The 24,780-nt window shown below is 42.8% G+C and overlaps 1 protein-coding gene across 5 annotated transcripts in view; it reads left to right on the forward strand.

The window, feature by feature from the left end:
- Positions 1-2,541: 2,541 nt before the first annotated feature.
- Positions 2,542-24,780, forward strand: part of SPOPL (speckle type BTB/POZ protein like) — a 62,619-nt gene continuing 40,380 nt past the window's right edge. Inside the window, exon 1 of one of the 5 annotated variants that reach the window (XM_045032953.1) lies at positions 2,542-2,557. The gene's annotated coding sequence lies outside the window, so the exon portion shown is untranslated. Of the gene's footprint in view, positions 2,558-3,056; positions 3,073-9,803; positions 10,104-24,780 lie in introns of those variants that run through there. The other 4 variants (XM_045032954.1, XM_045032955.1, XM_045032952.1 and 1 more) reach the window with 4 other exon arrangements.

Below are 24,780 nucleotides of genomic sequence, written 5' to 3' on the forward strand. Positions count from 1 at the left end.
ACAGTATACCACTTTGATAATGTAGGGGAAAGAGGCTAGAGTGGCCTATAAAGTCATTTTGATCTGAAATATTTTTAATACACATACTGAGCAGAATCATTGAAACTCATCCTTTATTGTAACTGGATAGGTCTAGTGTACACAGGTTCAAACTATTAATCTTTGCTGAAATGATACGAAAATTCATTTTGCAATACCCTCTTGTTCAAAAGGGCTACAATATATTTCTTCAATGCATACCTGAAATCATATCTTGGCATTGTTTCTCTAGTTTATCTGAAGTTATAAATAGCTGAGTATAGACCATGAATTAACTCATCAGAATTCAGTACCATTTTCATGGACAAAGATATCAATCTGGCACCCATAACCAGCTTATGCTACTGAACTATTATTTATAAGTAATTTATTTGAACAAAATAACGTGTAACCATTATTGTTTTATGGTCAACCTCGGTTTTTTAAAGTTGTGACGACTGTAGAACCAGCAGGCTTGATTTTCTCTCCTTTACACAGATGTAAATCAGGTCTAACTCTTGAAATCAGTGGAGTAGCTCAGGTGCAAAACTGTCAAGAGAGAAGTTCAGACCCTAAATTCCTAGTATTTAGTGAAAAATGTTGCAAGAATATCAAGACAGAAATCAGTTAAAACAAGAAAAATGATTTATCTTTGAATTTTAAGAACCCAGGGCTTTTTATGGACTTAAATATGGAAATCTTAGTAATTCTAGCACTAAAATAAATAACGGGAGAAATCTGCATATAATCTGCAACTATTAGAGTCATGGTTTCCTTTTGTCCAGAAAAAAACAACACACAACAGTGTCAATAAATTACTTCAGAAAATTAATTTTCACCTTTGATAAAAATGTGTTTTTTACCTTATCTGAACATAACATGAATGAGAGTTTACTGTTTAATTTTCCTCACCAATTAGCATTTATGTTATGTAAATTTGGTGTAGCAGTTGAAGATAAAATATCTAAAATATCAAATATAGCATTCGTCCAATTACAGTATTATAGAATGATTCATGGGGCAAACAGCAGCTATCAGACCATTATATTTGATATCTGTGAGCAGAGTCTGACTCAAGAGGCCAGTGTCTGTTTTAATATATTTCTCCTGACCACTAGTTTTAAACTTTCTATCTAGATGGCATATACAGTACTGAATGATGCATTCTACTTATATTAAATTATTCCTCTGAGCTATTTGAGTTAATGCTGCTGCTCTAGGAATCTGAATGTTCACATTCTGATCTATCAAACTCCAGAGTTAAAGGAAACTACCAGAATTATGAATCACAGTATGTCACAAGATTTAAAATGCTTGTCACCAAGAGGACAAAAATTACAAGAAAACATCAGCAGTGGGATACCTCTTATTAAAGAGAACTTACAACAACATTGAGCTGTAAGAAAGATATTAAATCTGGACTAGTGGCAGTAACAGTCTATGATAGGCATCAAACACTAGGGAGATATTTTCATAGTTTATGACTTCATAGCAGCATTCTAAGATTTTCCACATGAAATTTTAAGTTTATTGACTCCTTGAAATGTTTGCCCTATTTAACAATTAATTTCAACAACACATTAGTGTATTTACTTAAAAATAGATATTTTGAATCCTGAAGACATTTCTTTAAGATTAGACCCTCTCCATGGATGTGAATTTGTTTTATGGGTTTATGTGGGACTAAATTAGTGCATAGGACTTGTGGTGGCCTTCCACACGGGCTGAATTTCATTCTTAAAACTTCAGCTCAAAATAAACTACTTATAGATAAAACTTTCAAAAGTACTTTGGTAACTTGAGATCCTAAATCACTTCAGTGTTTTTTAAAATGTACCCTATGTCTTTTTAAAGTAGTAATTTTAGTCTGTGACAACATATTCTTCTGTCAGATACCTAAATCAAAACACTCGGGAACTTTTAACAGAACTCGGCATTGTCTTAACATAGAACACTTCCTCACAACTTTATATACCAAACATAACTGCATTAGTCAACACCATACAATCATTTAATATTTGTATACTTGGATTCAGCAACTTTATTGGTGTCCTTTTTGATAGTGATGCAAGATATTATTACAGTTTTTTTTCTATACAGTATAAAATATTGTATATCATTATTAGAGTTGAAAATGAGTAGGGATTCAGATATTCTCTAAACTTCCCAATTTTGTTTATAAGGGCAAACTTCTGTAGCAATACCATATCTGCCCTTTAGAGCTCAGAAAGCATTGCACTAAACACCTCATAGATATTCCTATAGCACTTTTTATTGTCCCCGGGTTATACAAATTTGTTTCTGTTCATTAATAAACTTATATTATGTATCTGTAAGCTGAATAGAATGCTATTTAAATGCTCTTTTCCCCTGAGCTCAGAATACTTGCAACCCAAGCCACAGCTACTGCAGAAATTTCACACCGGAAATACAGACCAGATTGAGGTGAAGGTGCTGAATTCAGAAGCACTGAAGGGCAAAACTTCAAAAAATAGGGGCCTATTTTTTATGCAAAATATGCAGAATTGGACACAAACAGGTAACTGCATGTGTAAGTACCTCATGCAAAAAGGATAACTGCATGTGTAAATGCACATTTGCACAAACTAATGCACATACAGTTATCTGCTGGTATATTTGGCAGGCACAATTTAGACATCTGTTAAAAGGGAAATACTTTGCTTTAAGTATTTATATGGTTTATTAAAAATCATGGGTATAGTGTTTTACATTTAAACTGTACTTTACAAAGTAATCTTTTTCTAATCCAAAGAATTTACAATTTGAGCCCAGTCCTGTGAGATGCTGTGTCTCTCAGGACTGGGCCCAAAGTTAGCCAAGACATGGTATAGCAGTTCAAGATAAGGTGAATGAGGGGCTTATTGATGAGAAGGTAGAAAGAATCCCTCCTGAAATAAGTGCTATGTGGGGGTGTTTCCACCTAACACAAGTCTTGAAAGGGTTAAGGGAGCTTGAAAGTGCTAGTCACTTTGCTGATTGCACCGAGGGAGGGGGTAGTCAGGTGGAGGATGGATTTAACAGAGGAGAGAGGAGGTCAGTAGAGAAGGAGACATAGAGGAGAGGATGTAGTGAGTGTCTGCTGCCTGTGAAGGGGCTGGCTGGAAGGGCAGAAAAGCAGAGGTCTACTCCTCAGATGACCCTGAAGGCTGAGGAAAGATCAAAGCCACTGAAGGGTGATGGCCTTCCTGATTCCCTGGCAAGGTGGAGAAATAGGCCAATCCAGGACACTGGGTGGAGTGAGGCACAGGAACCACAGGATAGAGGTGATGATAGAGGTGGGGTGCACCTGAGGCTTGCCTGAAAGGGAGAGTGGGTGGTCAGCAGAGTGAGAGCTGAGGACTAGAGAGATGTGAGAACACTGCATTAGAGATGAGGATCCTCTTGTGAGGGAGAGGGCTGGCCAGCTGACCCCAACAAGGGCTGAAGATTTAATGGCCTTCTATTTTTGTTGGGCTTATTAAAGGACTCTGTGGCCACAGAAGGGGTCAGACTCTTGAGGGTGATTTGATCAGAGGGTCAGACCATGCCTATGGCTAGACTAGGCTGAAGAACAGAAGGGAAACTGAGGTACAGATGATGCAAGGTTACATCCAGCCACTGGGAGTGTGCTGGAACAGCAACTTTGCTACAACCACACTTATGGATATTGCTTAGGGCTAAAAAGACAACCATTTCAAGGGGCAACATGACAGAAGTCACAATGTCCAAAATAACCTACTGCTGAAATACATATCTTTTTCTCTGGGGTGAGATGTATGTGGGGATTTTTGGTCTCCCCTAAACATGACTTTGGAGTACAACATGAAAGCTGGCAATATGATCTTTGTTTAATGAGATGTCATCAATGCTATTTGTGATGCCACTAAGCCGTTCATAAGATGAAGGTCTAAACATAATTCTAGACATGTAAATTGTGAAGCTTGTGTGGCCACAACAAAAGACTCAGGCTTTGTTGTGGTAGTTTTGCATTTGCTTTCTTGGCTGAATGTGACTCAGACTTTAAACTGTTCATAGCTATAGCCAGTATCTCTTGTCACTTGTAGTGTGATGAATATGAAGTTTGAATTTGCAGAGTATATGAGTATGTGCTCTGTTTACTTGGGCTCCAGCGTCAAGTCTTTTAACTGCAAACTAAATAAAGCTTTCACTCTTTTTACTGTTCCTTTCTGGTATATGAAGTCTCCCTAAGTGTGCTCTGAAACAAAGAGTATTATTGGGGTTTTTTTTTTCCCCACCTTTAAAAATATCAGCTCTTGATTTCCATTTTCTTTAGGACTAGAAGGATATAGATATCACAATAAATGTAAAACTGAAATGTGGCTTTCTCACTCTTTAACTACAGGAGAAAGTTGAAGTGAGTCTATAGGACCAACAACAGACCTTCTCTCCTGTCCACTAGAGGAATTTTCTAGGCTTCCCTACCAGAATCAGGAATTTATTCTGACCCAAGTGACTTCCACCAGGAGATTCTTTTCCTAAATCTTCTTCTGATAGTTCTGATTTGCAGTCTTACTTTTAATTTTATCTAGGGGGAGTGGTATTGACCCCCTGTATTTAGACTGCCTGCCACTTTTCATTATGAAAAATTTCCCCACTATTTGTTTTTGTGGCTTGTTTGTTTGTTTTTGTTTTGGAAATACCTCCATGGTTTGCAGCAACAATTTGAAATTTGGCAGAGTGATAACACTGCGATCAAGGAGTGCCATGGCCTAGTTCTGTGAATTTGTTCCTACTTTGCTGAGTTATAACTTTAAGATGCCAAATATTGCCATTTGTAGTCTGCACTATGCTGCTAAAAACTGAGTATTCCAACTGCACAGAGCATGCTCCATCCCCAGGGAATCTCCCCCTGGAGCCTATGCTAAGCATCCTCCCTAGCATTTTCCTAAATAACCACATGGAACCATAGCCCCAAAACACAAGAGGGGTGGGATGGGAGTCATAAGACAACTTCCCCACAAATCTAATTTTCTGGTAATGCTCCCCAAGCTCTAGCTCCTCTTTCTGGGGAATTAGTATCTTCCCTGACCCTCAAAACATGTTGCCCTACTGCTTATCACCATGTTCCCTCAACCAAACCATTTTCTGTTTTCCTGCCCTAGCTTAGAGCCTGTAGGCGGAAGAGGATGCAAAATATTGCAGGAGTGTCCTGCAACAGATTCTCTGTCCCTGCCTCCCAACAGCTAATAGCACAAGGAGTGCTAAAGGAGCGGGAGAGTAGAGAGAGCACGGGCAGGAGGATGACAGAGCACAGCTGCATGGATAGCTGAGCTGTGAGTGGATTCTGGGGGTACTTGCATGTGTTTGAGTATCTGTTTGATAGGATGTAGGGGAGAGGGGAAAAGAAGGTATGTGAGACTTCAAGGGGTGGTGACAGGAAAGACCGTGTGCAATTTTGGGATGGAAGGCAGCAGAGTACATCTCCATTAGAGAAATGTTGTGGGGAGCAAAAGACCACGTGTAAAAAAATTTTGGGGGAGGAAGCGGGGGAAGGGTGTGGAATTGCTGAAGAATGCATGTTATTTGTTGTAGTAGCCAAAGTCCCCAATGAGGATTATGGCTCCATTGTTAAGCACTGTCCATACGTGTACAGTAAGAAGATATGACCCCTGCTTCAAAGAACTTGCTGTATAATTTAAGACACAACCAGCGAGAAACAAACAAAACTGGAAGGGACGGGAGGTATATACATAAGTTACCCTGTAATCCTTTGTTCCAATGTGTCAGTCATCATCCTTTAGTGGCTGGGCCATAAGGAGAGCTGCTTATTCCTGCTGCTAGCTAATGTTGTTGCTATATTAGCTCTAGTGGTACATTTCTCTATAGTGGTGAAGTTCCAGCATTTGAATGCAACTTATGTGCAAACTAATAACTCGTGCATTACAACAGAACTTTTCCCTCTTTCCTTTTAGGAAGAAACCTTAGAAAATTACACAAACTGTTTAAAAGAAAACTGTTCAGGTTGTATAGTCAAGCATGGAAAGTTGGGAAATGCCTTAATCAGTGGCCCCCAGGTAGCTGCAATTGAAGGCAGCGGTGGCTTTTCTTGCAGTAAGACAGTGTGGTCTGGAAAAGTGGATGTGAAATTGGGAGTCAGGTGGTCCTGAGTTCTACATCTGTTTCTGTCACTGACTAATTAGATGGCCTTAGGCAAATCACTTCACCCTTCTCCCTCCATTTTCCCATCTATAAAATGGTAGTACTAATACTTAACCACCTACTACTCAGGCTTTGGCTATACTTGCATTTCAAAGCGCTAAGTGTAGTCAAAGCGCCAGCGCTGGGAGAAAACTCTCCCAGCGCTGTCCGTACTCCACCTCCCTGTGGGGAATAACGGACAGCGCTGGGAGCGCGGCTCCCAGCGCTGGGGCTTTGACTACACTGGCGCTTTGTAGCGCCGCAATTTGCAGCGCTGCAGAGGGTGTGTTTTCACACCCTGCTGCAGCGCTGCAAATTTGTAAGTGTAGCCAAGCCCTCAGAGGTGTTGGGAGGATTCATTATTTAATGTCTGTACAGTGACTTGAATATATAAAATGCTAAGTATTCTGAAAAATGCCATAGGTGTCTCACATTAGACACCTAAACTTAGTAGACACTTTCACAAGTTTAGGCTTTCATTTGTGTGCCTCAGTTCGACATCCGTTAAGGAGTTTTTCTTCACAATTCCATTCTGATATATGGGGATAAAGTATTTGTGAAGAACTCAGATATTTATGGCAACCAGTGCCCCAGAAAAGCTCCTGAGTAAATGAATAATTCTGTGCAGATGGTATCAGAGGGGTAGCCGTGTTAGTCTGTATCCACAAAAACAGCGAGGAGTCCAGTGACACCTTAAAGACTAACAGATTTATTAGGGCATAAGCTTTCGTGGGTAAAAAAAGCCCACTTCTTCAGATGCATGGAGTGAAAATTACAGAAACAGGCATAAATATATGATGCCACATACACCCTGACTAAATGGGCCTTCAACATGGGTTCTCCACTTGTAAGATAACTCTTAAAATAAATTTGCTTGAGAAAGAGGCGATGAAACAACCACTTTAAAACTTGGCTGAGACTTTTATGGTTTATAAAATCTAGCAACAGAATGTGAAAAATATTGTTATAGCAACAACTCTTTATACTGGTAATATTACCTTTTTAGATATTGCCTTTCACCAAACAGGCTCCCAAGGAATGTTACAATATATAATTAGTATAGTTTCACCTCTGAAATGCAGATAGCTATGGGGTAAAGAATGACAGCCACCTACACCCTAATCCTGCAAATCATATATTAGTAGCAAGAAATCTGTTCCTTATCCACTTGAGAGCTTTGGTTAAAAAATTGTGTTTGATGATCAAATTTAAACCTAATTGAAACAAAACAGTTGATGTAAAACATCTTCTAGATGAGGCAGAAGCCTAGACTACAGATTTGACTATGTATGTGAAAATATCCCAATGGAGCATGACTGCATCTTGATGCCATGAGACAGTATTTTAAGCACTGAGATGGCCTGCAGTACGGTCTAGGCCAGGGGTGGGCAAACTTTTTGGGCCGAGGGCCACATCTGGGTGGGGAAATTGTATGCAGGGCCGGGGTGGGGGTTGGGGTGCAAGAGGGAGTATGGGATGTGGGAGGGGGTGTGGTGTGCAGGAAGGGGCTCAGGTCAAGGGATTGGGGCAGAGGAGGGGTGCAGGGCATATGAGGGAGCTCGGAAGGGGGTTGGCGTGCAGGAGGGGTGCCGAGTGCGAGAGGGGGCTCAGGGCAGGGGGTAAGGGTGCAGGAGGGGTGGGAGGTGCAGGCAGAGGGCTTAGGACAGGAAGTTGGGGGGCGGGGTGCAGGAGGGGTTCGGGCTCCGGCCCGTGCCACTTACCTAAAGCGGCTCTGGGGTGGCAGCGGTGCGAACCGGGGCCAGGGTAGGCTCCCTGCACGCCTGCCCTGGCCCCACGCTGTGCCGTTCCGGAAAGCGCTGTGGCCCCTGGGGGAAGGGGGGGTGGAGGGCTCCGCATGCGCTGCCCTTGCCGCGCCTCCAGGTACCTCCTCCAAAGCTCCCATTGGCCATGGTTCCCCGTTCCCAACCAATGGGAGCTGCGGGAGGCAGTGCCTGGCGGCAAGGGCAACACATGGAGCCCTCTGCCCCCCCGCCCCTGGGGGGCTGCAGAGAAGTGGTGCCGGCCGCTTCTGAGACCGATGTGGGGCCTGCAGCACCACGGGGGACAATCCCACGGGCCGGATCCAAAGCCCTGAGGGGCCGGATCCGGCCCGTGGGCCGTGGTTTGCCCACCCCTGGTCTAGGCCCTTGGGATAAGTGTACAAACTTTTGGGGGAGTAACTCTGAGGAGAGGGGACACAAGGTGGTTAGCAGGGGCACGTGAGGACCTGATGAAATAGAACAGTCCTGTATTCTTGCTGCTGGCTAAAGATCCCATTAAAACCAATAAGAGACCCCAAATCTTGCATGACATTGTTGGCCATCTTGTTACATTTTTCCATATATCAAGTAAAATATCATGTATATGGGGTGGGGGACACAGAACTTCCCCCTGTAGTTTGAGGGAAGATGCACTGTGTTAGCAGCCAGGAGACTCTGGATTGTAGCGTCACCTCTTCTATTGTCTGCTGTTAATATTTTGGTGTAGCTCACAAGTCATATTACTCACCATCTTAACTTGACTAGGATTTAAAGGTGTGATGTTAGCTAATGTGTTTTAAAGATCTATTGTAGACTAGGCATGCAGCCTTTACTGTGTGATAAATTGATCAAATTAAAGCCTGGGCTGGGATTAAAACATGTCTCTAAAAAAAAGTCCATTCTATGCATCCGAAGAAGTGAGCTGCAGCTCACGAAAGCTCATGCTATAATAAATTTGTTAGTCTTCAAGGTGCCACAAGTACTCCTGTTCTTTTTATGTCTCTAAATGACAGCATTCCCCTTGAGCTGGGTTAGGTATCAGCCTAAGGCTAACAGCCAGAGGCCTGTGCTTTGGAGCTGAAGATCTTGCATTCAAATCCTCCAGTTACTCATGCAGCAATAAAACAGAATGAGCTCATTGCTCAAGGTTGTCTGCACAAGGGGGCAGAGCTAAGGTCATAGGGGTAACCTTAATTCTGGTATTTGCTAACCATGGTGTGTAAAAATGACCCTCTCTTAGGTGGCGCTTTTGAGAGGTCTGGATGCCTCCGGGTCTTGCTAAGGAGCCTTCAAGTTACAGGTCACCTCCTGCATGGCCTGAAGCTCAGGGGGCATTACAAGTAGTTCCCACTGTTGGTGGCTGTTGGACGGCCCCTCAGCGAGCTGAGGCTGGTGGCCCTGAGCTGGAAGCTGACTGGGACGGCCACCCTGGGTCCGTGCCCCCGAGACACAACGCTCCCTGCTGCAGCGCTGCCACCACTCAGGATGTTAGCGGCGCAGGGGCCGGGGCTGTCTGGACATGGCCTCAGCCATAGCGGGTGAGGGCTCTAAGTTGCGGGGCATGTGGGGGGCGTGTCAAAGCTCCGGGGCTGGAGAATCGCCGACGCCACCAGGCGCGTCGTGCCGGCCCCTCTCCCGCAGTCTGGCTGGCAGGGCATGTCCAGCTCCGACTTGGGTCCCTAGCAGCGTTGCCAAGGGAACCGGGCAGAGGCCGCCCCAATCCGAGGGCAACGCCCCCCCCAGGCTCGTGACAAAGCCCCCGCCCGTCACACCTGGCTGAGAGCCTGCGGGCGCGAGGCGCATTCAGCCGTTAGAGGGGCGGGCGGAGCGCGCGGGGAGGAGAGACCTCGCCAGCGCAGCACGTGGCAGCGCCCAGCCCCGCGAGAACCCGGATGTGAGCTCATCCCTGCACGCAGCGTGACCCCCTCCCTGCCCGGAAGTGAGGCGGCTGGGGCTGTACGGGAGCCGGGAGGTATCGGGTGGGGGTGTGTTGGGGCGGGTGGTCTCGGCTTCGTCCCCGGCGCTCGTAGCGAGGAAGGTTGTGAAGGGGCGGAAATGTGGCTCCGCGACCGCCCTGCCTCGCCGCTCCCGCCTCCCACCGGGCACCAGTGACCGCCCGCCAGCATGAGACCCGCCGCCGAGCCGCCTCGCCAGCGCCGCGCTCCGGTAAGTTCCCGAGCCCCAGGGCTCCTCAGTCTGCTCCCGCTGGGGGGTCTCCGCCCCTGGCCTGTGCTAGCAGCCCGGGCTCTGTCCCCTAGGGCCGCCGGGGGACACGGGCCCCGCCGGCAGTAGGGAGGCCCCGATCCCCGGGCCAGTGGCTCTCCGCGCCCCTGGGCGTGCCCGGGTCTCCCGGGGGCAGGCCTACGCACCGCCCCCTCCCCCCGACAGCACTCCTGCGGCCGCGAGCTCCGACTGGCCCCGTCCCGCCCCCAGGCCCCAGCGGAGGGGCCGCGATCTCGGCCCGTCTCTCCCAACACACCCCGGGAGTCATCGAGTAGCGAGGCCTGGCAGGGCTGTGCCCTCCTTCCCTCCCCTCTCGTCTCCCCCATCCCCACGCTGAATCCCAGGCAGGGGAGTGAGGCCTTGCCCCCAGTCCTGCACACTGGCTGGGACTCTGAACAGGCAGGCCCTCCACTCCCCTTCCCCTGGCAGCTACTCCCCAAGATGGGGGGATTGTGCAAGGAAGGCGTGTGGAGCTCAGCTTATCTGGGGGGTGATGCAGGGCAGAATCACAGAGAAGGGTCAGAGTCCTCCCGTCCCCCACTTTTTCCATCCCTTACACATCTCCAAGGAAAGCGGGGGGGAGGGGGGAAGTGTCTTCTGGCTTTCCCTCAGACACCTCTTACATTTCTTTCTGCTTGAAAACTCTCAGGTATTCAATCCCTTCCCCTCTTACCTAGGGGTTTGAATAGGCAATGATAACCGTGGACTCCTTGTTTCAAATGTGGAGCTTGTATTCCTATTGGGGTAGTAGCTTGGAAACAGGGCAGAAAAGTTGCTTGGTTCCGTTTTCTGAGCTCTTGATACTTGTACGTATGAGTGCTGCAGTAGCTAGTCTGTGAATGAGTGCTAGTCTAACAGATGAGTTAATTTTGGGAAATTTTTTAATGAACGGTAAGTGTAAAAAGCACTGGTCTGCGTCCTTCCTTGCACCAAAAATCACTTGTCTCAAGCTGGTCATAAACCTATGAGAGGTAGAGAGGTCCATTTGTGATTTATACATCTGTATAACATCTAGAGAGAGAGACACTCTAGTATGAACTAATTAGTTTAGACATTGGCTGAGGGAGACAAGAAAGTGACTATCCAAAATCTTATGTCCTTGTTTGTTTATCCTGTGCTTGTTGCCTGGGCTTTGCCTGCTTATTGTAACATAGCCGTCTAAGAAAATTCCACATCTTCCTCTTAGAACAACAACAAACATTGTTTTTGTTGTTGCCTTGTTTTGGGTTGTGTAACTTGCAGAGCTTCATTCTAAATGATTGCAATGAATAGTATTTTCAATTTCATCCTTGATTCATCCACTACAGTTTGGGCTGTTAATGAATATAACTGTTAGGGCCTTGGTCATAACACAGTTGTCTCTTACCTGGTTAAAATTGCTACAATTTGGAGCATGAACAGGAATGCTGTCTCACATAGTTATGTGATCCAATGAAATCCAGTTTATACCTCAAATTTTACTGTCAACTTCAGTGTCCCGATGTGGTGGTTCTGTATTGTAGGCAAGGCATTTTAAGACAAGTGATAGTTAAAGGACAAATAGTATTTTAACAAGGGAAAGAATATGAATAAACTAAATTAACATGAACAAAAATATTACTAACTTTTTCAAAAGTATAACTTAAGAATGAAGTGTATTGTTTTGTATTGTAATGAACTCTATTAACTTTGAAGATATTGTGAACATAATAGCTTAGTTTAGTTCCGCTCTATAAAAGTATATTTGTATTCCTATTAATGCCAAGCTTTTCTATGGTGTCATTCATCCATAAATATCTACGGGTTAATTTAAAAAAAAAATAATTTGTCCGATGTTTGAGGGTCAGTGACTTTCAAATTAAATGTGTTTACATGAATCAAAAGATGGAGTTTCTACCTGTCAGCCATGCAAAGTCAATGTGGTATCTGAGATTCAAGCTGGGTTCTTTCCTACTCTTTATAACGGTTCTGCAGAATAAATTACACTGTCAGTGTTTCATGTGGTTTGAACAGCAGTACAAAGGAATTCTTCTGGTTCTAGAATTGAAGTTGAGGAATCAGGTGGGATAACATGGGGCTTTTTTAGTTAAAGTTTTCAGACAGAACCATCAATTTCAACGGCTTTTCTGAGATTGCTTTGCAAAATTATGAAAATAGGAACAAACCAATCTGTTTTACTTAACTGTTCTGAAAGACTAAAACATGGTGAGGATGTTAAGGGGGCACTGGAAATTTAGAAATCACACATATGTCTGAAATTTACTTAATGTTGTTACAGCTAACTCCTAGGAGTCCTATACCTGAGAGTAGGGAAATGCATTTTTTTCTCTAATTCTTGGTTTGTTCCTTGCATTTAATAGCGTGTTTGTATGCCAGTTTCACTGTTTCTGCTGCATAGTCATTTTTCCCTTTTGTGTGGATCTTGCAGACAGCCATAGGGAAAAGAGAAACATTTTAAAATAATATTTGTAAAACCACAAAACACTACAGGGGCAAGTATAGTATCTGAAACTACTTCTAACTCAGTCCTTTGAAACCGACTAGATCTCAAGTTGACATATTTTTAAAATATCCAGAAATATTCTGATTGGGTCTTTGTGCCACACTGAACTTCTACCAGGCTTCTACCAGGTTTTAATTTCAACAACTAAGAATTTATTGTTGTCAAAGAATGTAACTTGTTGAAATTTTAGTTACTAATCAAGGCCTTATTTAACTTGTGATATTGCTGATTCTGCAATATAAGGCTTTCACTGCAATTTTGAAAGTGGGAGCCCCAGGGCACCTCTCTCTCAGCCCTGGGCTGCCAACAGTGGGAGCCCCCGCTCTGAGCCCTGGGCGTCTGACCATGGAAAATTGCAGAAAAGTAATAATGGACTTTATTACCGCAAATAATGAGATTCATTATTACTTTTCCACAATTTTCCATCTCTTGTCTGCAACTCAGCTGCAATTTTTTGACAATCATCCCGCAATTCAAGTAGGGCCTTATGCATGATTATCTATGAGGCCGTAGAAGACCATGGTAAATTAAAGCTATCCATAAATTTATATGCCCCCCGCCCAAAAAGAGAGAAAATGAAACAATGGCAAAAATCTACTGATTACAATTCTTAGAGGGATACTAGCTTGAAGACTAGTTACTTTTATTGAATTTTCTGAAAATAATTTCAGTTAGTAAATCCCTTTTCCATTTTTTGTGGTTTTATGAGTATTTGAACTTTTTGAGCTGTAAATAAAAGAAACTGACTAACTTATGCAGGGAAAATAGTTAAACCACCTACTGTCAAATACACAAAGTAAACATATTTGAAAAAATATTTTTTCAAATGTTTTGTTTATTGTAATAGGTATTCAGATTCAGTTTTGAGTAATGTTTAAGTTGATGATTTTTCTTTCTACTGACTCTTGCTTGTTTTTTTTGTCTCCTGTTTGAGCTACAAGCTTTTTTTTAAACCTCAGCCTTCTTGTACTGTACTTCACTTTTCTTTTTACATCCTGCATCCTTGCAGAACTTTGTACTCTGAAACTGTTTCTTACGATAGTGAGTTCTAGGTGCTCAGATGCTATGGTGATAGGCCCTATATAACAACAAAAGTTTCAAGTACCAAGATTCCTCATCATTTTCCCATGCTCTGTTTTTTCCGCTGTACTGGTGAGAAGTAGATTTCAGATGGCTTTTCCTCTAGTAGCATTCTCTGACTGGATCATGCTATTGAGAAGCATTTCTGGGTTTTTGAAAAAGGAATTCCTTAGGCAAAACTTCAATAAAGTTAAGAATAAGGAATTCTAAATGAGGCCATTAGATGTTAAACTAAGGTAACTGATTACAAGCAATGTCAGAGTAAGTATTGCTTTTGTAAAATATCCTGATTTGCAAAGTATTTTTAAGAATCGATGTCTTTTTTTTATTAATCCATCCTTCTTTGCTTTCTGGGTATCTTAACTTATTTAAAATTTTATATATGCAGCTAAATATAAATGAAAAAGACACAAACATTTATTCATATTTATATTAATTGGGAATGTTACCCAACACCCAGTAAGGCAAGGATTAAGCCTAATCGCCAGTCAAAACATACGGAGTCCAGAGCCATGCCCTCTCCTGCTGCTTGAGTGCCTCCCTCACCACATGGTCCAGAAGACCCTGCTAGAGGCCTGTGCGGGACTATGACTACGCACACTTTACAACAGCTCAGCTGTGCCGCTGTAGCTGCGCCGTTTTAAGCTGCTCTTTATCGCTGGGAACTCTCCTGGTGACAAAATAAAACCACCTCCAACAAGGGGCAGTAGCTTCGTCACCGGAAGCACAGCTCCTGCTGATGAAACGCTGTCCATACCAGCGCTTTTCATCATTAAAACTTTTTTCATTCAGGAGTGTTTTTTCACACACCCGTCCCCCTTCTCCCCCCCCTCCCCCCCGAGTGACAAAAGTTTTAACAATGAAAGTGCCATTGTAGATAAAGCCAATTTTTTTAAAATCCTACTTCCGTCCCACCCCGCAATATCCACTCCCACCCGCCCCCACATTGTTTCTTGCAAGTTTATCCCACTCCCACCTACAAAAACCGTGGATCCTGCAAACCCCTCATGCTACCAAAAAAAAAAAAAGTCTGTTAATATATAAAAGGAATTCAGACACAATTTTACTAGTAAAAAAACAAATCTTGCTTAAACCATGTAAAAATACTAACTCCTGTTTATAATAGATATCACATCTTTCTGTCCCTTGGTTAAATTTAAGTATTGAAACCTTTATTAAAAAAAAACAAAAACAAACACCCTTGCTTTACATTGCTGAAATTCTATTTGGCAAACTGATGAGAGATTTAGTGTTTTCCTGCAAATTACTGCAGTCTGGTGGGTTTTTGTTTTTTGTCTACCCAGTACCATCCACAACAAAGTACATTTTACCTGCTCCTGCGATTATGGGAATGGATCTGGCCAGACCCACTGGATCCCGGAGTTGCTGCAGGGCTCTAGACCCTGGCTTTCCGTTGGCTGAACTCTGCATCCCGTTATTCCTGCCCAGCCCCCCCCCCACCAATCAATTATGTTGCCCTTCCACATCACTGTCTGATATTAAGGATTGTGTAAGGCAGCTGTTTATAAAAATTGGGAGTTTAGATCATAGAATCTTGATGAACTTCCAAGTTTCAGTGTCCTGTAGTAAAACAGATTTTACAATGGTATTAAATATTCAATTTCAGTTTGGAGGACGAGAGCTCTGTTTCTCCATTTTGGCTTTAGGGTTGCAAAGGCATGTTTGGCTTTTCCTATTCTAGCTCTAATATCTTTCTGTTACACATGTTTTGTTTACAGTGCTGCCAAGATGTGATGTCAGACCTGTTGTGATAATTGAACCTACAAATTTACCCTAATTGTGAGCTCAGCTGTGAAAAGTGAAAGTTCATAAAGTGGACAGGGATGGTGTCCCTAGCCTCTGTTTGCCAGAAGCTGGGAATGGGCAACTGGGGATGGACCACTTCATGATTACCTGTTCTGTTCATTCCCTCTGGGGCACCTGGCATTGGCCACTGTTGGAAGACAGGAAACTGAGCTAGATGGACCTTTGGTCTGACCCAGTATGGCTGTTCTTGTGGTCTAATGACTTATGATAACTGTTGAAAGAACAAGGTGAAAAAGGGAGGAGACCAACTGAATTAGTACAAGTGAAAAGGCCTACTGATATAATTCAAGGACTGTGTTAAGATAATGGCTGGTAAACAAGAAAAGTGGGGACTGGAAATCCATGAACCAAAATTGGTGTGTTGAAAATTAGGCCTAATTGGTGGCTGAAATAATTAAGGATGTTCCAGCCATCACTCCCTTTTGAGATCCTTAAGAAGGGAATTTTTTGGGACAGATGTGAATTCTGGATGACTGAAAAACAAGAGAAGGGGAAGGAGCAAGGTTCACCATCGTGGCTGCCAGGCCATCCTCCTGGGCCCTGCGCCTTCTTTGTTCTAATTCTGAAAGATGTCCTGACCAATCTGGGTCAGAGAGAGGTACCTCAATGACATCTTCTCTGGCTCTGGCTAAATCCCAGGATGTGAGACTTTGTCACAAACCTCCCTGCCCAATGTGTGTTCTTTTCCTTCCCCACCATATTTCTTTTTTCCTATCCTTTTTTGCCTACTTTTTAATAAGAATCTAGCTCAATTGGCCAAGACTATATTTTACAACACTGCAGTAAGCCTGTGACCAAAGAGATAGCTAAAAGCAATGCCCTAAACAGCCAGATGCTGGTGCGAGTTTGCCTGCCTTGGGAGTGGCTGATAAGACTCTGTGCTGTGCTTGTGTTTTTTCGATCAGCAAGGTTGCAAGTGAGAGTCAACACTAGAGACAGAAGCTGCATTTTCTATCTCTGCTGTTCTTTTCTTTCCCCTGTTGTGTGTTTGTCTTGTTTTGCCTTCTAGGAAACAGAATCAGACTTGAACAGCAGCAGCAAAAACGTCAGCTTCAGCCCATCTTGGCTAACTTCTTTTTGGGAAAAAGAAAGGGACAGTTATTACCATCTTTAATACCATCTAGGAGACTGTCAGACCACAGGGTTTTCTTTCTAAAAATTCTCTCCAGCTAAAGAGAAAATGAAAACCTTACTTAATATTTTTCGTTTCAAATTATTTAACTGTTTTGCTTTTTCTGTATCTTTAATAAAAGTTACCAAAAAATAATGGTATGGTTTCTACGGTTCTGAATAGACTGATGTCTCTATATACCAAACCCTGAACCCTGTTTAAAACTGTACAGTTTCAGAGTCATGCTAACACTTTTGACTCTTTGGGCCCATACTCTATCAGAATTAATATACAGACCTCATCTATGTCAATTCCAGTAAGTACTGTTGGTGATTTTTATTGTGTTGATTGTCATGTTTTTTGTTTTCTTGGTGTTGATTCAGCCCTATTTGTTGTGCATAAGCCTGGAGATCATTTGTTTTATCTTGCCTATCTCTGTGGGTATGGACATCACACTGATGTCATCTGCAAAGACGAGGTCTTCTGGCTTCTCTGTGAAAGTCCATTGTATCCCTCTCGGTGGTTGTTTTTCTCAGTACCCCATCCATTACCAGAGGATGACGGTCTTGACTTAGGGCTTGGCTACACTTGAGAGTTGCAGTGCTGGTGGAGGCTTTCCAGCGCTGCAACTTAGTAACTGTCCACACCTGCAAGGCACATCCAGCGCTGCAACTCCCTGGCTGCAGCACTGGCTGAACACCTGGTCTGCTTGGGGAATAACGAGTGCAACGCTGGTGATGCAGCGCTGCTCGTCAGGTGTGGCCACACACCAGCACTGTTATTGGCCTCCAGGGTATTAGGAGATATCCCAGAATGCTTTTAACTAAATTACTCTCTTTGTTTTGTTATGAAGCCTCTCTTTGTTTTGTTGTGAACTCGGGTCTCCCGGAGCTGCTTATCTAAAAAACAAACACAGCTCCTGTTGCTGTGATCAATCTGTACCTGACTGTGAACAATCAAATGAGATAAACCCCTGCCTGCCTCATTCACAGGGGTTGAGTGTTTGCTTGACGAGAGAAAGGGGGGGGAGGGGGAGAAAGGGAGTCTGTGCTGCTTATCTGGTCTGCAGGCTGTTTGCAGTTAAGACTAAGGGGTCGGGAAAATTTTCTGATTTTGCAAGGCAGGGAGCTAGTGTCGGCTCCAAAAATCCACTCTCTCTCTCTCCCCCCCGCTCCCTGTCACACTACACCCCACCCCCGTCTTTTGAAAAGCACGTTGCTGCCACTTGAACGCTGGGATAGCTGCCCATAATGCATCACTCCCAACAGCGCTGCAAATGTGGCCACACTGCAGCGCTGGTAGCTGTGAGTGTGGCCACACACCAGCGCTTTCCCCACACAGCTGTACGACCAGCGCTGTAACTCCCAGCCCTGCAACTCTCAAGTGTAGCCAAGCCCTTAGTTGACATAAGACATCCTTGTCTGACTCTGGTGGTTACCTCTAATGGCTTAGTCAATTTGCTGTTATGTATTATTTGATGTCATATTTTTCATAGAAACTCTGAATGATCAGAGTCATTTCTGGAGGAATTCCAAAGTGGCATAGTAACTTCCATAATACACGTCTATCCACTATGTCAAACAAAAGCTTTTTGGAAATCTATGAAATTCATAGTGTGTGACTGATATTTTATATGTAGGGTTACTGTTTGAGCTATGCATGATTTCTCCTGTTAAGCCCTGCCTGTTATCATACCCATAAATCTACAACTTTCTTCATTCTGTCTAGAATGATGCATGTAAATATTTTAATTGGGATGGACAGCAGTTGAATGCCTCTCCAGTTTTGCACTGACTGAGGTCCTTTTCTTTGGCAGCTTCACTGTATGACCATTGTCCCGCTTGTTTGCTATTTTTCTTCCCCATATCTTTATGAGGCTGTCAAAGGCTGTGGCTACACTTAGCACTTCAAAGCGCTGCCACGGCAGCGCTTTGAAGCGCTAAGTGTAGTCAAAGCGCCAGCGCTGGGAGAGAGCGCGTGCTGTCCGTACTCCACCTCCCTGTGGGGAATAATGGACAGCGCTGGGAGCCGCGCTCCCAGCGCTGGGGCTTTGACTACACTGGCGCTTTGCAGCACCACAATTTGCAGCGCTGGAGAGGGTGTGTTTTCACACCCTGCTGCAGCGCTGCAAATTTGTAAGTGTAGCCAAGCCCAAAGTGTCTTCTGCGTTCTTTGAGTCCTCCTTAAGCACTGCTGCAATAAAACTAATTAATCCCACCCAACGAATGATTCTGTGGCAAGTTCTTTTTGTCAGAACCTTTCACTGCTACTCCAGGACAATCCTCTGCATGTTGGAGTGACAGGAACCTCTCACCTCCTTTCCCCCTGTCCTACCCCACATGTCCCATTGCTAGGTTGTCTGGGTTTCCCAGAATACTTTTTCACAACAAGGCAATGTAAGGCACCTTACTTCCTGTGCAGTGGCTGTCCCCTTCAGCAGAGACGGTGACACCACACTGCCGTAACTATTTGTGTACACATTGGGGCAGACATCACTGCTTTAATTTGCATTGATCCATATTTGGAAGGTAATGTTTGCACCATAAAGGCTAGAATTTTTTTTAAATGAAAGCCTGGATTCGGTAGAAATTGTTTATCCTGAGAAGATGACTACTCACTGTACCTTAGTAGATTTTTCTAGTACTGTGCTTGCATGTGCGTATAAGCAGAGTGTGGAGCTGTGCCTAATATAATGCAGAAATGTCTCAGTTTTAGGGACAAGGTGGGTTAGGTAACATCTTTTTTTGGACTCACTTTTGTTGGTGACAGACACAAGCTTTTCAAGCTCTTCAGGCTCTGTGTAAGCTTGAAAGCTTGTCTCTGTCACCAACAGAAGCTGGTCCAATAAAAGATATTTGAGACACAAGGTGGGTGAGGTAATATCCTGGGACTGACACAGCTACAATAACACTGCATACAACAATGGAAGATATTATTTTTAGGAGTCATTTTCATTTGTTTGTAACTTTCGCAGTTTTTTTAGCTTCTAAAAATGTACAAGATATCATTTATGTAAATTGTTATGTGATCTCTTAACTGACTGCCAGTGTTCTTTGGATTTGTGTAGGCATGTGTCGCTTAGGAAACTTAATAGAGTGTAATGCATTTCTCTTTGCTGATTCAGAAACTCATTGCTACTACAGGATCTAGAAAGATTAAATCTATGAGCTTATTGAATCAAGTTACTTATCTACATCACTAGTACTGGCTTATTGCTCTCAAAAATTGACTTACCTCTTAAACTTTCCTGTCAAAATGAACAGCTACCATTCTGCATTTTTGTAAAAATACTTTGTTGCAGGACCAAAGCAACATGGTGTAAAGTATGTTAACTAGATTCACAGTTTGATAATTTGACCTTTATTTTAATTTATCAATACAGCTTCCCTTCCTGTGCTGTTTTTCCAGAGGGTGAGGCAAGGCTGTGTTGATTTCAGTTGTACTCTACACAGACTGAATTCTGGTTACCTTGACAGAAGTATTGCCTCAAATACATTGAGGGTAATCAGTGTGTCCTTCCCTGTTTTTGGTGTTGGACTTCTTATGGGATTGAAGTGGGGAGTGGCTAGTTCTAGGGAATGTAAATTGTGAGCTCGTGAAGGGTTAGAACATGTTAAATTTTTTAAAAGCATTCTTTTTAACAGACATTGACAATGAGCTAAATATGTTTTTTGTTAAAATCAAGCCAAGAGTTTTGGGTTTCTGCTCTTTGTCTAGACTAGAGCACTCATTTAATTGTGCTTCAGTTGATAGCATCATATATACTGAAGTATCAACAACTGAGTGTTTCCACCATCAACTGGTATAACATTTGCCCTTGCGTCCATCCTTGGGTTGCCCTACACCAATGTGAGGTGTGGGTTGTCATCTGGTATACAACTTAACCCAATGTTTTTACAGAGATAAACTCTCAGCTCAATTGACTATGCAACATGCTGACACAACTGGGGCTCTGTCAATTCTGACAGATCAGATTGCTACCTCAGTTGGCAAATTCTACGCTGCAAAAAACAAAACAAAATAAAAAATCTACTGCCACAGCGAGTCTCCAAGCCTGGGTCAACTGATTCAGGCTCATGCTATGGGGTGAAAAATAGCAGTGTAGGTGTTCCTGCTGGTGCTGGAGCCAGAGCTCTGAGACCCACCCTCCTCTCTGGGTTTCATTGCCCAGGCTCCAGCCTGAGCAGGAATGTCTAGACTACTATTTTTAGCTCTGTAGCACAAGCCTGAATCAGTTGACCCAGACTCTAAGACTCATTGCCACATTTGTTTTTTCCAGTGTAGATGTACCCATAGTTTACAGGCTAAGAATCCTCTCTCTGAACTACTGCCACCATATCCCCTTCACTCTCTGCTTTTCTGCAGAGGATCTCTGGCTGAGACTGCACTGTTTACCTCTTGGTCATGCCCTCTCTCGTATGTCTTCTTTCCAGAGTTAGCGATTCAGCCGGTGAACCACCGTTAGCTGAAGATTTATAGAGTTGGGGCATGGGAGGAGGGGAATCATGGTTAGGGAACATTTCTAGGGTAATGGGGAGGACTGAAGAGCCAGGCAAGGCAGAGAAATTGTCGCTCTGCACATGGACAGCTGTCAGAGCAGACAGATTGCTCATTTGATGTTGACAGTACACCAGTTGTTCCTTTTGTGTTGAGACAAAGCCGAGGACCCTGTTGTGCTAGGCACTGTGCAAACATATAATAAAAAGACTCTTTCTGTCCTAAAAAGTTTAAAGACTGTGTTCCAGTGTGGTTGCAGCTTAATCATTTAGTTTCTTAACTTTGAATGGACTAGTCATTGAACTGAAATAGTTGAGAAAACTGAAATGAAGAAAATATTCTCTGTACCTGCAGAAAAGGCTAATGGTATCTAAAACAGGTTTAGCACTTCAACAAACTCTGGTTCCAGACTTAGCCACTGCCTGCCAGCAGCTCAGTGTTTTGACTTCCTTTAAAACTTGACATCAAATATGTATTATTTAATTTTTTTGGATTAGTCGATTTCAAATTTAATTTTCAATACGTTTTTTTTAAAAAACCTCTATTTAATTCAAACTTAAACTGATTTAGATTTTTTAAAAAAATCTGATTTTCTTTTAACCCCCCCTCAATTTTTATCCACCCTGTTCAAAAGTTATATTTAAGTTTACATTCCATTTTTGTATTGCTTTAAAGATTTTTATAAGGGCACACCGTTTTTTAAAAAAACAAATAAATTCTGAAAAAATCTGGAGTTGGCTTGTTTGACGATTAATTGTAACCTAAAGCGATCGTTTATTATTTTCACTGTAGAAAAGCATGTATCTCTACAAAATAAAATTGCAAATTTACTATGACAATGATTTGGCAAATCTATCTGTAAAATTTAAGAACTCTGTGTTAGATTATGAACTCTACATGTATCTTGACCAGGTTGCAAACTCCACTTTGAAGCTGCATGCAGCCTGTTGTCTTTACTGTTCTTTTACCTCCATGTTGGACTGAAATTCCAACGGAGTACTGGCAAAGGTATAACAGTAGAGGATTGTTAAACCTTGATGGTGTCCTATTAAAAAAGGAAGCACTCTAGAAAAAAGGCTGATCCCTTCCCTTCACAGAGGAACTGTTATCTGGGGAGAGGTCACCTAGCAATGAAATCACCTGGGGGGTTACCTGTTCTGGCTGACCAGGGAGTCACCTGACAGAGGAGACTGACTAGAAGGTTATAAAGAGGCTACTCTGTTTATATTCTCTTTGGCCATTTTTTTCCACTGTCTTAAGATGAGGAAACTGCAGTAGCCGAGTGAGTCAATGGTGAAGGGGAGACACAATTTGTCTAGTTGAGCACATATGGTCCCCCAAGCACTTCTAAGGGAAGGATGAGCTAGAGAGGGGAAATGTATGTAAAGTTTGGGTTTTTTCCTTGTATAGATCTATGTGATTCTCATTATTAAAGGTCAATGCTGTATTTGAGTCCTGTGCAAACTCTGTGTGTGTTGTGTTCTGCACCTACCATGTGCTCTTTGAAGAGATCAATCAGAACGCTCACGTTTGGATGGAATTCTAAGAAAGGGAATATTTAAGTTATGAGTCTGAGGAGTCCATACTGGTTCCATGGGCTAAGCATGTGAGCCATGTGGTAACAGTTCTCAGGAGGGAGAATTAGATGAAGGGTCTCACTCTGACAGTGCATCTAGGACTCCAGAACTGAGACAGTGCCTGAGCCTGGGCTCTGTGCAGACTTTGAAGTCTTAAAACACCCATGAAAGCAGAGGCTGGGATTTCTTTCCTCTGGTGGGCTGCCAGCAAGAGAAGCCCAACTAGGGCTGTGACGAATTTGGCATATAATAGTTATAACTGAAGTAGAATGGACAGAATTCAGTTTATAGAACTTGTATATCCTTCATCTTCCTGCAGAATGTCTCAGAGCCGGTTCTCCTATCTGTCTGAATGCATACATTTAACAAACCTTTTTTTCACTGATTTTTGAAAAGAAAGTAGTAATAGTGGCAAGGGGGCTGTATTTATAGTAATCAAACGTGGATGATTCATAGCTGGGAGAGACTGCAAATGCTGTGGAGGTTAGAATTTAAAAACACTTTGAATAATACATTGGAGAAATGGCTGAAATTTAAAAAACAAAATGTCAATAAAGACATTTGAAGAATCAGTCAAAGCATTGGACACTCTAAATGGCTACTAATTTCATGGACAATTACACTGCATTCTTACTAAAGACACCTCTCGCTCCTGGGGGCTGTAACTAATTGAGATGAGTTCTCTCTGCAAGAACTGCATGAATATAAGAGGTGGGAGGAAAACTACATTAGTAACACTACAGAAGAGTGTGAGTAAAGTTGATGAGTTAGCAGTATAGCTTTACAAAGAGCCAAATGTTATGTCAGGTTATGTTAATAGGATTATCATGTGACTTAAGCAAGGTAACTTGTATTCTTGCTCAGTACTGGCTTGTCCTCAGTTTGCGTACTACATTACATTTTGGGCGTTGTTTTTAAAAAAAATCTTTTTATTAAAGCAAAGTTGCAATAAAATGTTAACCTACATCATACAATCCTTATTTATTCAGCATCAGGTTAATATTCAAAGAACCTGTCTAAAGATTAGTAAGAAATTGAAGCATATCCTAGCAAAAATTGCAGCAAGAAACAACCTCCCAAAGTAATGAGGCACTCACTGCAGTTAACTGAATTTTGTGAGGGAACAGTTATTTCAAATAGCTGCATCATCAAATATACTTTTATCAGATACCTGATAACTGTAATTTGGATTTATCTATAAGTGTTTAGAATAATACACTGTAATACAGCAGTTTTAAACTGTGGTCTGCAGAGAGCAGGCTGGTCACATGATGTTGGCTCTCCTCTTGGTTTCCAACTACTAAATTACATTAAACACTTCCTTGTATTTTTTTTTATTAAAGCAGTTTTCTTTAGTTGCCACAGGGATAGTACATGATCCGCAGTGGGCAGGGAGGTGTTCGTGAGACATTCTAGGAGTGATCCATGCTGTGTGTCTTTGTCCATGCTATTGACATTCTTCTTTGCAGGGAAAGCTTGCAGATTCATTATGATGGATCTTACCCCAGCATGCAAAACCTTGGAGGCAGAACCAGATCTATCAATCAAGGCAGTAGTCACTCCTGTGAAGACCCAACCAGATCATTCTGCCTCCAACAGTTGCAGGGAGGCTTTACAAGACTTCCTGCTCAGAGCAATTAGAAAATAGGACAAAACAACCAAAAAGAGCTCCTTTTTATTTTTAGTGTTTGACTTATTTGATTATAAGCATCACTGGACTGTTTAGCCTCAGTGGGTCTATAGCAAGCTTGCTGGAAACACCTCTTCTGATATTGAGGTAGCTGGCTGTAGCAGATTCTAGTGCGGTCTATCTGTGAAGGCTTCTTTGGTAAGGCCATATCGGGGGAGGGATAGCTCAGTGGTTTGAGCATTGGCCTGCTAAACTCAGGGTTGTGAGTTCAATCCTTGAAGGGGCCACTTAGAGATCTGGGACACAAAAAAAAAAATCAGACAACCAGAGAAATAAAGAAGCTGGCAGAACAGAACACAAAATTGTCTGGGCTAACTGGATCCAACTTGGTGTGGATCAGCTATGTTACTCCTGCT

This window comes from Mauremys mutica, chromosome 10 (genome assembly GCF_020497125.1).
Source record: "Mauremys mutica isolate MM-2020 ecotype Southern chromosome 10, ASM2049712v1, whole genome shotgun sequence".
Classification (NCBI taxonomy): domain Eukaryota; kingdom Metazoa; phylum Chordata; order Testudines; family Geoemydidae; genus Mauremys; species Mauremys mutica.